The sequence below is a fragment of the Calonectris borealis genome, chromosome 2 (genome assembly GCF_964195595.1).
Source record: "Calonectris borealis chromosome 2, bCalBor7.hap1.2, whole genome shotgun sequence".
Classification (NCBI taxonomy): domain Eukaryota; kingdom Metazoa; phylum Chordata; class Aves; order Procellariiformes; family Procellariidae; genus Calonectris; species Calonectris borealis.
The window spans coordinates 84,513,985-84,531,838 of NC_134313.1; positions in this window are offsets into that span (position 1 = coordinate 84,513,985).

Genomic DNA, 17,854 nt, shown 5'->3' on the forward strand with positions numbered 1-17,854 from the left:
TTGTCAGGAATCTTGTCTCTCTTTTAACATATTTGCTTGTGTAGCCAATAAATATTAATTCCAGCTCTTGCTCTCATGGCTGTTTAAATGTATTGCCTCCACCTTTAACTTGTCTTCCCTCCACAATGTGTCTTACATCTCTGAGAGTCTCCCGTTGCATCAGGAGTCTGACTGAGCTTCTTGATGGCTTGGCTTGATCAAGATTACTTTTTTTGAGATTGTTCAGTCAAGTGAGGTGCAGATTTGATTGAGTTACAACTTTGTTCCACATACTAAGCAAAAGTTCAAAGGTTTTACATGAGGTTCCTGCTGAGGGTAAGGTGAAATCTTCCTACATGACCCACCAGTCTGTTATTTGGAACGTCATCAGGTTACTGCAAAATGAATAACTTGCTAAACATCACTGCCTGTTCAGCTGGCCAGTAGTTTTAGATTAACACTTGGTAAAGTTGGACATTGAGTCTCACTTGAGAATTAAACAAATAGTACTGGGCTCAATACAAGGACAGAATAGAGCTGTTCACATTAGGAGGTGGAAAAGTAATAGAATTCAATTTTTTTTCCTTCATTCAGTTCCAGCCAGTTCAGAAAACCAGTATGAAACAGGAGTCCTGTCCCTAGATGGTCTTTTCACTTCGGGAATGGGGCAAAACTCATTGCAGACAGACTGTAAGTCATACTAGCCAAAAAATAGAGAAGGTCTTTAAAACTTAACAGTTAGTACTTTAAACCTTAAACCTGAATAGTAGGTGTTTTAATCAGAGGCTACACAGCCCCCCTGAGAAGCCGGGGTACTAGAGATACCCAGTGTGGCAGGAAGCCAGCTGCTGGGCTTCTGTTCTATCTATTCCAGTGGCTCTCATTTTTAGTACTCCTTTTCCCCTATCCCTGTTTTATTGGCATTCTACCAGTTTTAGGTTTATTATGTGTTAATGAGAATAGTGTGCTGTAATGACAGACCATACTGATGCTCCATTAATAGCTTTTTTCTGGCTTTTAGGTTTTTTTTTTAGAGTGCTGGCATTACTTGCAGGATTCTGGACTGGGTCCATAAGAACTTATATGTTTACCAAGTAGAATATGAATTGATCTGGTGGGAAGGAGAAGCTGAAAAAATAATTATATAATTGGAAATTGGTGCAAGTCTGAAAGAGCAAAGCCTTTATTCTGCAATGGTCCGGGATTCTGAAATGGCTCACTGTAAGCTAAAAGACCCTATGGAGATTTCAAAAGATATCACATGTCAGTGTGCTGAATGCATTGTTGGTTTAAGCTCTGCTGCTCTGTCCAATTATCTGAACTTTGTCAGCTGCACTTCATTTTTTTATTTTTAAATAAAAGACAGCATTCCCAAGCTAGCATTTTTGTTTCAAAAAGTGAACACCAGTAGCTCATAATGAGTACGTTGCAAAAGAAAATTTCAATCCCATTTAACCTTGAATAACCTTTCCCAGTAGAAGAAACTCTAACTCTACTCAGGAATATTTTCCAACATTTTATTTAAAAGACAAAATTTCCTGATAGCCAGTTTTTCAAGGACATATTCATAAAAGCATACTTTTATAGCATAACTGTGGATGATAAACTAAATGAACAATCTAATGGAGTCTGGCCACACATTGCAGGCTAAGGAAAGAAAACCTGGAACATGGGAGGCCAGTCCATCAGCTAGCAAAACTATTGATTCAGGTCCACTGAACTGTATGAAAATAATTCTATTTGCAGTTATTACATATAGATCTGAAAAAATATTATTAGCAATAGAATGTCACATTATAGTAGGTAGCATTGAATGATTGGATATGAGAAAATTAAGCTGTTAACCTTAGTGATATCCTAATAACAGGCAGATTTGGATTTGAATTGAAGCAGTGTGTGAATACTAATTAGGAACATAATGTAAGTTCTGAAATAGTAAATTTAAAAGATTTATTCAAGACTTTAGGGAGTCAGTTTTTATGAATGTTTCACAGTGTTTCTGTGAGACAAGGGAGACAACATAAGGATCAGCATATTTCTACATATGCGTGTAAAAATGAAATGGAGAAGAAAAATTAATGATAGCAGGGAGGATTGGTGTATACTTTCCAATAGGTGTTAAATTTAAACTGGTGCATCATGCTGCACATAAATATCTTGGGCTTGAATTTTGCTTTGCACCATATTTTGGTGTTCTAGTTTAGCTGTATCACACACATGTTGGACCAGACTTTTGGATGAGATTTGAACAGCAGCTCTGTTTTCACTGCACTGACACTATTTTTGTAGCCATACTTGACCTAATTTTATGCGATTTTTTCTAGTTTAATCTGGCAGGACCAACATGGCTACATTAGTGGGGATCTGAATAGGTGACAACCCAGACTCTCAGATGGTCCTTCACCATCCAGACTGAGCTCTGTGCTACCGTGTTGCATGTGAGCTCGTTACCCCTGACTTTGATGCGTCCATACCAATGGCAGGGACTGGGAAAAGCTGTCAGTGGGTGTTTTAATGTGTGTTGGGTGCCCCACATCTCATTGACCCCCTCTCTTCCCTGCGCTCATTCTAGCATGCTGAGCTGGAGAGTGCCTCTCTGGGTCAGTTGCAAGGCTAAAAACTTGAAAAAAGCTACACAGTTCCTTAGTCAAGATAAGCAGAGAATGGAAAAGAAGAATCTTTGAAAGTATAATAGTTAGCATAAAAGTGATGTTTAACTTCACGGTAGAATTAAGGTGACAAAGATATAGCCTGCGTCCCGAGAAGAGCACCACCTTACAAATGGGATCACATACAGTATTGTAGAGGAGGAAGCTAAGTACAAAAATGTAGCTACCATGAGAACAAATATTGCTTTCAGGCAAAAGTAAAACTTGTGATGATTGGGGGGGACATCCAGTTTGGCAGAAAGTCTGTCCACTGTTGCAGTCATTTTTAGAGAAGGGATTATATTTGAAGCCTATTTAAAGAGATTTTTTTGTGTGATGCTTACGTTTCTAAGACTTAATTTAGATTACAAACACAAGCAAATACATTTTGGTATATTGTCATGGTTTAACCCCAGACAGCAACTAAGCACCACACAGCCGCTCGCTCAACCCCCCCGGGTGGGATGGGGGAGAGAATCGGAAGAGTAAAAGTGAGAAAACTCGTGGGTTGAGATAAAGACAGTTTAATAGGGAAAGCAAAAGCCGCGCACGCAAGCAAAGCAAAACAAGGAATTCATTCACTGCTTCCCATGGGCAGGCAGGTGTTCAGCTGTCTCCAGGAAAGCAGGGCTCCGTCATGCGTAACGGCTACTTGGGAAGACAAACGCCATCACTCCGAACGTCCCCCACTTCCTTCTTCTTTCCCCAGCTTTATATGCTGAGCATGACATCATATGGTATGGAATACCGCGTTGGCCAATTGGGCTAGCTGTCCTGGCTATGCTCCCTCCCAGCTTCTTGTGCACCTGGCACAGCATGGGAAGACGAAAAGTCCTTGACTATACAAACACTACTTAGCAGCAACTAAAACATCAGTGTGTTATCAACATTCTTCTCATACTAAATCCAAAACTCAGCACTATACCGACTACTAGGAAGAAAATTAATTCTATCCCAGATGAAACCAGGACATATTCTTAATGAGATTTTGCAACAGCATAAGCAAAACCTTTCTACAGCGTGATGTAGGAGTGTAAAAAGAAAGGAACCATGGTCTCAATGAAGTACAAGTTCCTAGCTAGCACCCTGAATACATGCAATGTTTCTAATAAAAATGAGAGGATGGGATGGAAGCTGTGGCAACAGTTCTACACGGTGATCAGAGCTCTTTTTCAGTGAATGAGAAGTCCTGTTTTAGTGATAATATCATGAGATACTGTCAGATCCAATGACACTATCAATCAGATCCAACTGCAATCAGTTCTAGTCATAGTGCTTCAGCATAGATATGACTTTTTTGAGGGAGCAACTTTTATGTGAACGGCTGTTTCCATTCGTTTCATAACCTTGCTGTCCGGCTTGAAAATCCTACAATGAGTTTGATGGCATTGAAAGTAAGAATCAATTTCTTGTAATTCAGTGACAGAGGATAGGTGTAGACAGAGAAGACTAAAAGGACATTACAAGGTCAGAGAAGCATTGGGGAATGTCAGGAGAAGATTGCAGTCAGCGTGCGAGGCCAGGATAATGATTTTCAGAGCACCACTTTGAATGAGTATGGAGACAAGGCACAAGCTGAGAGTCTGGACTGGACAGAATGGGTTGCAGGCTAGTGATGTTATGCAAAAAGAAAGTACAGGGGTTTTGCCTGCATGAGAGGAGAAAGACACACACTGCTATTCTTTTCCCTTTCACTCCAGCTCTCCCACATTGTTAGTTACTTCCTCCTGCAGACCTGACCTTCCCCTCAAAGATCTCTTTCTTCTCATCCCTGAGATATGCTTTAGTCAACAGGCAAGATTTTCCTGAAGTGGCCACAGCACCCATTTAAAAGGAACGTGACACATACCACATATCTTCCAGAGAGCTCCTGTGCTTCTGGAGAGGCTTCATGTACAGCCTTGCCCTTCAAAGCATCTTGTACGAAACAAAGACATACCAGCTCACCTGGTGTCTGAAACCAGTGTGTGTCTTTCCCTGTTACCGTGTAGATTTTCTCCACTGTTTTATCACTATGCAGGCGGGCGTGTAGCGTTTTAGCACTTGCCTGAAACAACACTGGTCCTGTTAACCCAGAGAGATCATTTTATGAGCAACTTCTCCAGCTGCCTTATGTGCTGCCAGGCCTGGACTGACCGTGTGGGCGAGGAGAGCTGCCCACCTTTAGCTCGCGGGGGCTGCCTGCAGTGGGCTGCAGGTGGGCTGCCTCTCCCTGCCCGCCAGCTGCGCCTCCCTCCGACTGGGGCATATCTGCACCAGTCTCCTGCTGGAGAGACTTGGCTTGGACAATAAATCACCCGAGGAGGCTGTGGAACTGCCTTGGGGGAGCTTAAGGATGGGGAGGAGAACTATTTGTCAGGAATTGGGTGGATACGGTTGCATCTCCCTTAAGGCAGGGGAATGGGAAGCCCTAAAAGACTTTGAAAGTCAAAGTCTTTCAAGTTTTCTATGGTTCTGCGATAACCAGAGATTGTCCCAGTGAGGACTGTTTTCCTTCACCTGAATAAGTAAGTGTTAGACTATATCTGTTTTCTTGGAATAATAATTCATTCTACATTACCTTCAGCAGGACTAAGGGCAGTACAAGGTACCATTCAGTCTTAAATAAATCCCACAGTGCTGTACTTCAACAGCTGCAGACTATTATGGTGGGACACTGAGTATCCCCTTTTTAAATGGATTTTTGAAGTGTTGTCTGAGCACCCAGAAGGAAATGTTTCTCAATTTTACTTTACTTTTTTTTCCCCCTCTCTTACATGATTTCATTCCAGCCATTCTTTTGTCCACCAGGCCATCAATAGGCAAAACTATTTACTTTTTCCTGTGTACATCAATCAAACCACAAATGTGAAACAATAGCATGTGTTTTGGTCACAAGCCTTCCCTTGGATATATTTTTGTAGCTGTTCAGTTCATGTCTCAGCCTGCTTTAGGCAAGGACCATATTGCTATTTCAACTGGGCAAAATCATCAGCTGTTATAAACTGACTTGAGGATAGGCAGATGTCCAGCAGTGGTGAGAATTTTCTAATCTTTGTGTGCCTTAGTTAAAAATGCAATTCACAGTGAATCTCTGATGAAAAGTGCTAGTAACCCTGCAAACTCTCAGAGTGCTGCCTGTGCAAAACTGGGTGAGGCATTCTTTTAAGAAGTACATCTGCTGATTTGGCAGAATTGGACCTGCAAATTGCAGTGATGAACTGGATAAAAATGACCTGGAAAATCCCTGCCTCATGTACAGTGCTGACTGCTGAGCAATCATTGCTGTTCTGTGCTTTTTCCTTCATGCTGGCCTGTGCAAAGATATACTAGTACTGAGTTAATTTAGAGCTGGGATAGGCATAGGAGAAACCACAAAATTTTAAACTCCCTTCTTTTATCCTGAAGAGAAAATTATTTTCTAAGCCTTTCATTTTTGTTGTGGGGAGGGAGCAACGAGATTAGAAACTGAAGCTAGGTCAGACTTTCTCAAGTCCTTGTGCATCTCCACACAGCCATGTTTGGGCACTAGAAGCTGCTCAGAAGTGACTCAGCCATATGCGTAAGAGTAATTAGATCCATTTGAAACTCAGGAACTAACAATTTTGAGGATTCTTTCAAATCCTTTCCTGTTGAAAACTCCATCGTTGTCTCCCTCTGTACTCTGTCTTGACTCCTGGCACCTATTAGCACCTAAACGTCAAAGCAAAATATCTGCAAAAACTGCTGGGTTTTATGTCAAAAGTCTTGGAAACCACCACAGTTTCCAAGCTCCCCCCACCCCTCCAGTCTTAGTTTGGGCAAATTCATCCAGATCTCAGTGAACTTAAGGACCAGACTGCACGTACAACTTGCCATGATTTTAGCCAGGGTAAATATGCTGTTCAAATAATCATTAAAGCTATTGAAATGAAGGAAAAGAAAATGAAAGATTTGTTCAACTGGAGAAACTGTGTGTAGATAAGATGCTTGATGCTATTTTATCCATAATAAAAACTGGAACTGCTGAGTAATCAACCATGCCCTTCCACAAAATCTGTTCTGTTTATTCATGGGTGGTTCCCAAAGATTCAGTTCACCTGGTATCTGAAACCAATGGGTGTCTTACCCTGTTACTGTGTAGATTTTCTCCACTGTTTTATCACTATGCAGACACAGGCGGGTGTGTAGTGTTTTAGTACTTGCCTGTCTCTATTTATAATTCTCCCCCACAGTTCCTAATCTTTATTGAGCAGCTTTATCTTTTTCAAATAAGAAACATGAGTTTCTTACAGAGTGTACAATTAGACCCGTCATAAGAAGTTACTGAATAACTAAGGGGGGAGAGCTGCATTCCTTGAGCCATTGTATCAAACCTAAACATAGTAATAAAAAGAAGAGAGCTTTTTCTCTTCCTGATGCTGTTAACAAAGATCTAAGAGAGATGAAATGGCAATGTGGTTTAATTTTTTTTTCCCTCTGGAAAGTTACAATATTTTCAGTTCTCATAATTTTCTTTTAGGGAAATATTCCAAACTTCTCCTACGTGTAAAGTATTTGCTGTAATGACTGCAACTGCGCATAATACTCATCATCTGCACTCATTGTGCAGAAGTGATGTTATTTTAAATCATTAAATGAATGGAACTATATAATATGCACTTTGGCAACTTTCACTCATGAACTACAAGGATATATTTGATTAGCTGACTTCACTGTGGAAGATAAATGGCAATAGATATACTCCCATTACATATAGCTGTTACAGTGGGCCCAGTCATTTTGTATAGTGTGTGCAACTGGAATGCAGTGGTGTCATATGGTAAGAGAGACCACTCCTGCTATGGCTGATAACCCAGACAATCACAGATATGACTACTCTTTCATGAATTTATGTTTAATGAGATATTTTTGCATCTTGGGACAAAGACAAAACAATTTTTTAAAACTTACTACCCTGGATTTGCTTAGTTTTAAAGCAATTCCTAAGAGAATTATCAGAACAGCTCCCAAGAGATGCTGGAGGCTTGGGGGCAGGGAGTGGAAAGGTAGAAAGAAAAAATATTTTTATTTTTGATTAATTTCTTATTATGTAACATTTGGCAGTTTCTTTACTAACATATTTCTTTTTAGGAGGTCACCCTTTTATTTTTAAGTTTTTAGAGCCTGAAGCTTTCCGTAGATGTTCTTAAATGCATGATCTACTCTTAATGAAGGGAAAAACAACACAGAAGGTTAAAAAAATGCCCTCAGTCTAAACCAAAACTTCAAATTAGTCTGAAACAGTCACACTTAGTTCAAGCTTCAAGTGCATAAGCAGTAATGCAGCAGGTAAAGAAGTAGGGTGCGTTACAGAGTGACACTTTGTTTTTAGAAAGCCAAACTGAAAACAACACAGCCTTGTCCTGGACAAGATATCTAAGCTGTTCAGCTCTTCTGAAATCAGGCATGTGCTCGTTACTCATGTAGCCCACTCTTCCCTCCTTTTTCCCTGTGTTTAAGAGTCTAGGGGAGTTCTTGGTTTGCAGCCAAGCGTCGTAGTCTGGCCAGGCAGTGTCATCTGAGGGAGGAAAAAATGTGACGTGGTTGCTGTGGCGTAACTATTAGTATAGCCGCTGATAAAACAGGGAGAGAAATAATGCTGGTTAGATGCATAGCTTAAAAGCTTATGTTCTTATGTATTTGTAATAATACTAACTCTATTAAATTATCTGAAAGTATAAGGATTTATTAAACCCCTGTGTACAGTGCTGTTCCAGCTGGGTATTTTGGGAAGCTGCCTTTGTGTAGATATCTGTACAACATAAGCTAATGCTCCACTAAGAAATAAAATGTTTGGGATTACCTTGGAATGATGAAGAAGCATCGTGTGAATTACAGTAGTGTAAATTACTGTCTATTGGTTTAATTTGTCTACCGGGAAGGGGGGGGCGGGGGGGAGGGGGAGTTACTGAGTTGCCAAAGAAGCACCAGGGAAACAGTCAGTGAGAGGATTTAAAAGCACTAGCTATACTTAAGAGATCAGGGAAGCACGAAGGGTGGAGGCTTCCTCTGCTTTCCCCTATTCATTTTCTCTCTCCACTTGTAGAGTCGGCAGTTTTTGGCACTTCTCCCTTTGTAATATTTCTATGATCCTCTGCTAGCGGACATTGCTGACATATTGTAAGTATAGAGTCTCTGCTGTGCACCTTCTCTTTACTTTGTAGCTTTCCTGACCAGCAATTCTTTTTAAGAATCTATCAAATGTACTCTAAAAAAAAAAAATCTACATTTTTCCTCTTACTTAGCAGCCTTCCACTTGCCCCCTTCTCCAGGTACTACAGTAGTGACCTGAGAGAGCTGTCTCTGGGTTTCTCTTTGTTTGTTTTTAAGGCTCTCTTCTTCCTTTTTTTTTCTTTTTTCCCTTCAAAATCTTGATGGAAAGAAAATGACCTCTTTCCCTTTAGGGAACAAAGATCCCAATTAGTCTGTTATTTTTCTCATGGAGTAAAAGAAGTCACTGAACTTACATGCTCCAATAATCTCTCTACTTTGTCTGTGTTTATCCTAGCAAGTACTGCTTCACATGGTAAAAAAAAAGAATATATATCCTAATCCTGTTCTGAAAGAAATTGAGGGAAGTTTTGCTTTGACTGGTAATGATTGCAGAACAAGGTCCTTGCAAAACAGAGATCAGGTTGTGCACCGCGCTGAAGGGATTAATTGCATCACCACTAGTTTTAGTGTGGGAGAGGACAAGTCCATGGTAATATCAACAGGTGATTTTTCAAATCACCATTTTCTGTGATTTTCATTTTGACTCGGAAGAGCCACTGCTGTGAGAAAACAGGCAGGCAGAGAAGATGGAGGAGGAAAAAGTGCTTGAAGGAGATGACTGACAATGATTTTCATTTTTCTTTTCACAGGACAAACACACTTTGGATCGTTCTTATGGTGAAAGGTCAATCTCAAGCCAGTACAGTGACTATCCAAGCACGGAAATAGGGGCTTAAATTCCCATGAAGAAAGTTCAGTCTCCTCATCTTTCACATACAGCTCACTGTAAAAATACAGCCTTCCTTTTTTATTGCCACCTTTCTCTCTTTCTCACTTTCTTTTCTAATCTCTTTCTGCCACTAGGCTTTATGTAATATTCCAGGTGTGGAAAACATTTCATAACTCAGCTGTCACTCAAAATAAAACAGTCCTTCACATCTGCATTTGTAAACTTGTGGGGAAGGGTTCTCGTACAAATAACTGATAAGAAATATTTGAGTCCTTCCCTTATGAGGGTGCTGGGATTAGAACAGGATGCACTCCAGAAAGCCAAGGTATTTCAGGGGAAGCAGTGTTTGGATGCTGAGCTCCACTCCAAAACGGGACGGCCCTAGCAGCTGATACTGGCTGCCATAGGCAGGGATCCAGCAAGGGCAATGGCCTTGTCCCCAGGCACTTGGCTTTCTGGTGTAGCCTTGGGAACAGAAGGCTAAGGCAGCTATGGGCAGTGGCTTTAGTGGTGCCTTGCTTCTCCCTCAATGGCTTCTGGAGGTGGGGGCAACAGACCCCTTAGTCCCTATGGTCGATCTGTGCCTGGATCTGAAAGACATGACATGCCCTGTGTACTCTGATGGCACAGTAACTGGAATCTCCAAGTGGTAAGTTTAAATTGTGGTTAAATTTTGTCCTGATCCCTCTAGCGGGTATATCCTATGACTTAAATTGTTTGAGAAGCTCAGACTTCCTCCTACACATTCTTGGGTGCCAGCTCCCCATCTTCACCATCTAAACATCAACCACCCTCATAACAGCTTCAATGAGAAGACAGCAAGAAAGCAAAGAGGCTTTTTGAAAATTCAGGGACCACACAAAATAAATTGCATGTATTATCTTTATAAAACAGAGGCTTCTTCGTATTCAATTCCTATTATTCAATTTTATATTGAACTGAACACATCTCCAGCTGCATTGAACCAGTATAGCTCATTAGAGTTCAGAGCTTCAGTGGACTTAAAGCTTCTTAAGGTTTGACTCTCAATTTTTGCATGTAATGAAGCTGCCACAAAATTAACACAATGCCCAGAAACCAGAGCTCTCCTCTGCAGAATTTAGCTTAGCTTGTCACATTGTATATAAAGTCCATTTATTTAACTGCAAGATTATTTAAGGAGGAATTTGTTAGTGTTTCTAAGTTGCTTTAAACAGGCAAGCCAAGGTGAAAGTGCCATGTGTACTTTTACTTACTAATCAACAGAATGGTATTCATAGTATAACTCTCCAAGTTTGAGATAAACTATGATTGGCTGTGAGCTCCCACTTAAGATGAATATCATCTGATGCGCTGTAACTTGGAAGATTCATTTATGCAAGTTGAGTACTATGTTCTGATACTGGTTGTATACATAATGTAGACATATTTGTAATAAAGGAGGATGTTGAAAAGTGGATTTCCATGTTTGCTAGTAAAAAGCTGGAGGGAGAAGTAAGTATAAAAAACCCATATCATCTGAAGTATTCTAGAAAATATCAACAGAAAAATGGAATTTTTGTTCTATGGAAAATTGAGCATTTAGAAATTTGCTTTTAATCTGAACTGAAAATGTTTCTATTTTAAAATTTCCAACTGAACCCAAACTTATTAAAGTTGTAATTCTGAAAAAGAAAAACATTTTGTTAACTATTCAAAACATTAGAAGATTGTAAATATGTACAATAGTGTGTGTTTGCATTCTGTGTTTATACATGTATACGGTATTTGTAATGAATGTCCTGAATATTTGTATAAAAATACTAACATAACCTCAAAATTATAAAGCTGCAATGACACTTATCAGCCCTAAAGGTATATATTAGACCTGAAACTATTTTTTTGGTGTTTATCATAGGAGGAAATGAACGGTTTTGAAATGCTTCAGTTTTGACAAGAGTGCATTTAAAGCAGTGGTGAAAACCTCTTTGGTTTTTCAGGGAGGCCTTAAAAATTTTATATTTCTCTGCTGAGAGGAGACAATGTAAAAAAACCTAAAGAACACATGTCAGAGCAAGAACTGAAGTTTGGCAGGAGAAGTGCTGAACTTCACACACAATACCTCCCAGGAATCGGCTGTGAGCCCACTGAAGTCAATGGGAATTTTTGACTGGCTTCAATGTGCATTGGATCAGACCCAAAAGGGCTCTATTCAGCAAAATACTTGGGTGGATTTTACTTCAGGCATGAACTTAATGAGACCTTAGCAGGTACTTAAAAGTCATGTACACTTACATTTTTTTTGAGTGCACACTCGAATTTTTTTGAATTTATTAAGATCTCTACAGTGTGAATTGTTGCAATGTAATAATAAGAAAAAATCTTGAAGCAGTGGTCTTTAGTTGTCTAAATACACAAAGAAATGAAAGTTCAAGAGGAGATGCTGGGCTACACTTCTCAAAGGAACCACAAAAAAGACAACTATTTCAGGAAAAAAATGGTTCTAGCAGAATGGGAAGTGAGAAAAAGCAGACGTTTTAACCAGGGGATTTTCCAAGTTTTAAATATGAGGCAACTTTACACTGTGATAGAACTGAAAGATCAAAGCCAAAGGTGGTATAAATTGGCATATCAATCACTCAGATTAAAGGTTTGGTTCATAGTGTTCCTGACCCGGAAGGGAAAAGAAATGTGAAACAGCATTTAATAAAAATTTTCATTTCTGGATTCTAGTGACTCCCGCCAGCGCCCGCTTCACCTACAGTGGAGTTCTTTGTAAGCGAGAATTAGATTATGTTTTTTTATTTTAAAAATAAGAGTGGAAGAATTGCTTAAATTCCTATAGAAATTAAAATGCAGCTTAAAATGCAGCCCTACAGATTGCAGCAGCTAGGACCTATTGAAATAAGATTGAAATTTTCAAAGAGAACATTTCCTTTTTTACGTTGAAGAAAAGACATAACATTTGAGTAAGTTTGGATTTGCATTTAGCACTAGAAGTGATATTCTAAAAGCATATTTTTCATTAGCTTGTAGAAGGGATGATCCTTTCATGTCTCTGAATAAACTGGGACCCTTAAGTTGGTATATTGTACTTCTGTTTTTATTTTAGCCATTTTACAGTGATTCAGTTACGTGGACTTGACTTACTGTTCTGATGCAGATATTTTTGATACGCAGTGAAAACACTGTCACAAATACATACTAGATTCTCTTAATACCACATTAGAAAGTCCTGTAAGTGTAGTCACCACGTTAGCATCCTGCTTATTTAGTAACCAAAACACCTGTGCAATTTTACCACAGAATTCGAAATGAATCACCAGCCACCCCCAGGGGGGATGCTTCCATCAGATGCATTGTCATTTTCTGGAATGACAGAGTAGCAGCGTGAAACCTGAGAAACAATAACCCCCTAATAAGGGTGATCAGAAAGCCCAGCCCCCGCAGGCCCTCCTTCTGAGGTCAGGTGACTCATGTAAAAGCAATCCAGGCCGGTCATGAGACAAAGTTTTTGTAGCCACATCAGCTTTTCAGCATTTACTGCAGCTCCCAAGTCTGGCTTGCGCTCATTGTGTTACTCATCAGATTTATGAATGCATTGTTCTGAGTTTTAAGTTACAGCCCTTAGCGATCGTGTCCATAACAGATCTCCCGGTGGCAGGCAGCAGAAAAGTCTTAGGAGCAGAAATGAGCGGCCACAGTCTCTGCTCTCTGCAGAATATTGCTCACTTAAAGAAACTCTGTTTTAAGATTGAAACTTGCTATGAGGGTAGCTAGTTTCTCTCTCTCGTTTTCCAGTTCACAAGCCCACAGTGCAGTTCTGGCATGTGTCTGTTACCCTCAGGAAACAACCTGCCAGACCGCCGTGGGGATCGAGACATTCTTCCAGGCTGGGTTTCTGCCTTGCTTTCTTTTACCTCAAACCATTTCCTAAACTTGAATGTTCTTGTTGAAAGGCTTAGCTCTAAAGCTATTTACCTCAGGGATTCCAAATCAGGAATTTTAATCATGTTGATTGTATAAAATTTCATTTAGGAAGATCTTACTTCTTATTCCTGAATTTAACCGTGGCAGCTTAAGACATGACCAGCCTCTGTTCTCTCTGTTCTCTGTTTTGTCCTCTTCTCCTGCTTGTGGTAGCAAGGGAAGCATGACTGGTTGTGTGTTAAATGGTGACTTCACCACTCTTGGTAACAGTCCTGTGTGTTTAAATTGTTGAGGAATTTGTGTGTGCAGTATGAGGCTGGGGAAGCTCGGCTGTGGATGTATAATTCCCCTGCCGTTCCTTTCTGGGTGACAACAGTGACTTACACTGCTGCAGATGAATCACCACTGCTTGATGCTCAGAACCCTTTGAGTTATATTTATTTAAAGAGGCTGAATAAAACTAAGGATATCAACAATTTCCCCGGGAGAAAACTATAAGCAGTAATAAATAACCGGTATCTGTTCCTCTCCTTTGGTTGTACACATAAATCCACATACTGGCAGTGGAAGTTCTGCACCAGATCAAGGGTAAGCGGCATGTGGACTTTTGTACTAAAAATAAATTAATTTGCAGATGTCCATTGGTGACACAGGGTGGTTCGAGCATAATTAGAGCAGCCACTTCTCTGTCCTTCACATACAAGAGAGCATGGCAGCCACTGGCTCAGGGCGCAGTGACTGAGGCCACTGAACTAACCTCTCAGCTGTGGCTGGGCTTTCCAGAACAACCGCGATGCACCAGGAGAGGGACACCAGGAGGTTTCCTATCCCGCGTGAAAGGAGAAAGGGGATTTTCATCTCTGGGACCATGGAGTGGCAAATTTTGAAAGCACAGCAGTTACTAGTACTAGTTACTAGTACTTTCTTTAATGAATAAATGAATAATGGTCAAAAAAAAGCAGGGGAGGAAGCGGCACTCATAGTTCAATTGATGTGCTGTGTCTTTCAGATAGTCATTATGCTGGACCTCCCCATCCCACAGAAATGTGACTTGGAAACTTTACCAAACCTCCTAATTGGTGCACTTTTGGGAAATAATGCTTCAGCTGGGCACAGCGTAGAAAGAAGTAATGGGGAGGCTTTCAATGACAACTCTTCTCAGGAAAGCTTTTACTGGATTTTGCCAGTTTCATTGGCTCCGAGACATGAGGTACAGGAAAGTTTTCCGCCTACTAGAAGCAGTCTTTTTGTGATCAAGACATTTTCATGCCACATGCTAAGTTTAAGATGTAAAAGATGCCACTGTTACAGATGGTTGTGTATTTACAAGGAGTACCTGAGATGTGTTTTTAATTTAGGGACTAAACCTGGGTCTGTTCTTCCTTGGTCCATCCATAGATTAAAACACTTCTCTCGTATATCTGTGAGTGGTATCTTTTAGGGCTTAGGCTTTGCATGTGAAATAATATTTGGAATGGAGGACTAAAGTCTGGGTTTAGCTTAGGTAACACTAAAACAGTCACAAAAATCACAATCCCAAAGAGTTAAAGTGTCCAAGACATTAATTATTTTGGCTGCTGTATGGGCTCTGAGGGTACTGTTAGCCCTGACTGTCCCTGCCCAGCCTAGCCCAGGGCTTTCCCCCTGCTGATGGCCCAGGACCCCATTTCAGCTCAGCCTGGGCCCCCTCAGCCCCTTCCTGAGCTATGTCGCAGGTGGCCATTTTGAATTGTTTGGCTTTCACAGGGTCACCCCTGGCCTGACTCGACTCATCCCCCTGCCTTAATTAGATGATCACTAGACTGTCGATGGGACCTGCCTCTGTCACTAGCCCAGCCTTGCTCAGGTGCCACGAGCTGGTTCCTGCTCGGCAAGGGCATGGCCAGTGCTGGGGTCACCTGCAGCTCCCGGCTTGTCCCCCTCCCAGATGGTCTCACTTTTTACTGACCCAAAGCCAGATGTTTTCACAGAGTCTTCTCTATATTCTCTATCTCTGATAATCTCTATCAGTGTCCACAAAACTGAGTGGGCCTCACGTTGAGATTTTGGTAAGAGCATCTTTATGATTATGAGCAGAAAGGCATAGATTTTGTTTAATTTTACATGGCTCACTGATATTTGTATCTTTTTAGCTCAAGAAGAAAACAGAAACTAGTGCAGAGTGTGATCTTAAAAGCTGAATGTGAGTTTAGAACATGCCATTTCATATTAAACACAGAATTTGTATCTATAAAATGACATGTAAGCATGTTTTCCAAGCACAGGATTACCTTTCCTCATTACAGTGATACTACAGTACCCTTTCAAAATCTGAAGCCAACTTCAAAATATCTCAGTCTTAGGAGTTTTGCACACACTTGGTGTGCAACTTTGAAAGGCACTTCCCTGCTCTCCGCTGAGGTCTTAATGCAACCAAGAAACAGCCCATGTTCAAGAAGAGAGGCCGACGAACAATTGTACTTCAAAGGAAATTTGAAAAACAATCACCCTGCAAGCTCTATAGCAACACTTACGTGAAAACTGAGAAAAGCCCTTTCAGATTTTTCTTTCAGCACACTTAACAACATGGTTAAATATGGGATTGCCAAAACTAAATTAAGGAGTCTTGATGGTACTTATCTCACAATGAACTGCTTGAAATTCACAGCACCTGGAGGCTGTTGTTTTCGTGCTGTTTTGCAAATGACACCATAGGAAAGTGCTAAGCTATCTTCTAGAAATGGAGCTGTGGTACAGAACTGTTTGGAGTTAGTTTGAAAAAATGTTATCAGCGGTAGGTGACTGGTTAATTGATGGGATTTTTTGCAGAGTTGTGTAACTTGGGATATACCTGTGCTGCAGTCACAACACAAACTGCTATCCAACAGTTAAATACCCTAGCTAGTGCTAGAAATTTAGAGCTGGGATCAATCTATCTGTAACCCGACTGTGGGCTAACTTTAGTTGCTTTTTTGGCAGGACAGTTACCTAGCCCAGTGTTGCTTGGCCTGCTTATTATCTGCCCCTAAACCCCTGAATTTAAATGCTACTTCTCTGTCACAATCATTTTGTGACTGCAGTCCTTACTGTCCTTGACCCAAATTTCACTCCCAAATGTATGAGTGCACCTCTAGAATACATTAGCTGAGATCAATCAAGTCGCTCTCAATTTATAGCAACTGAAAGCTGAATTTGACTAATATTTTCTGCTGACTCTCCAAATGCTTGTGTCTTTACCGGTCAAATGCAGTGCTGCTGTGCTAGTTTGAGCCAGCAGAGAATTTAGCTATGTATCAGAAAATCAATTAACTGAAGCCTTCAAATAATCTGAGCTAACCTCTCAGCTTGACAAGCACATGGAAACATGTATCAACACTTATTGTAAGGTAATATGATTATTGTAATAATCATGAAAAAATATGAAAGTGGATCTGAAGCTACATCTTTTGTATATGTACACTATTACTTTGGGAATAGAGAGGAATCTCTGTATAAGACCACATTCTTCTAAACAAATTAATTCACTCCAGGGACTATCATATGAAAAAGATCTACCACATTATGATGTGTGTCTGATGTGACAGCTTTGAGAACCTGGATTAATCAGACCTCTTTGACTCCTTTTTGCTGAATGATTAATATACAGCAGAAGAATATTTAGATGTCTGAGAATAGACATATAGGAATAGGAATATCTAGGCCTGCCTCAGAAGGAGGAATATGGATACTCCCATTTTAAAGATGGCAAACATCTTGCCAGAGTCAAATGTCTCAGGATAAGGGGAAAGTTAGGGAGTATATGAGTCTGCTCAGATTTCAGTTAGTAGCTGTAGTGAACTGTAAAGTCATTAAGTGCAATATCATGCTCAGAATCTCCAATTACCTCACACCATCATTCAAAGGGTGGTATCTTATTCAGTAAAGCCCATTGCAATCCTTGTAGCGCTTTCAGCTAGCAGCTTCCACCTTTAACTCACCCGCTAATTGTTAGTCTTCTTATAATGAAGCTCACATATTTTCTTCTTACTGAGAGTAAAAGAGGAAGTGTTTTTACTTTGAAGAGTGAGTGACAATAATGCTTTGGTTGATTGAATGGTGTTTCAGGAAGGGGTTGAGAAAGCCTTGAGAGGCTTGTGCTATAGTACTTCCTGAGATTAGATTTACTGTATTCTTCTACTGCAGTGATATAATCAGATAGATATTTATTTTACAGAGAGACAAGCAAAACCCAAATACAACTAAATAAAGTCTTTTACTAGTCAGTGCCTGCCTCATCACCAGTTTATTAGCTACCTGCCTGGAGTTCTGCTTCTCCAAATGGCTGTTTGCAACTAAACAACTGACTCTTAGGGTCCAGAGAATGAAGATGGTGTAGGACAAAGATGGCTCACTTGGAGGGCTTAGGTTCTGGGCAAAG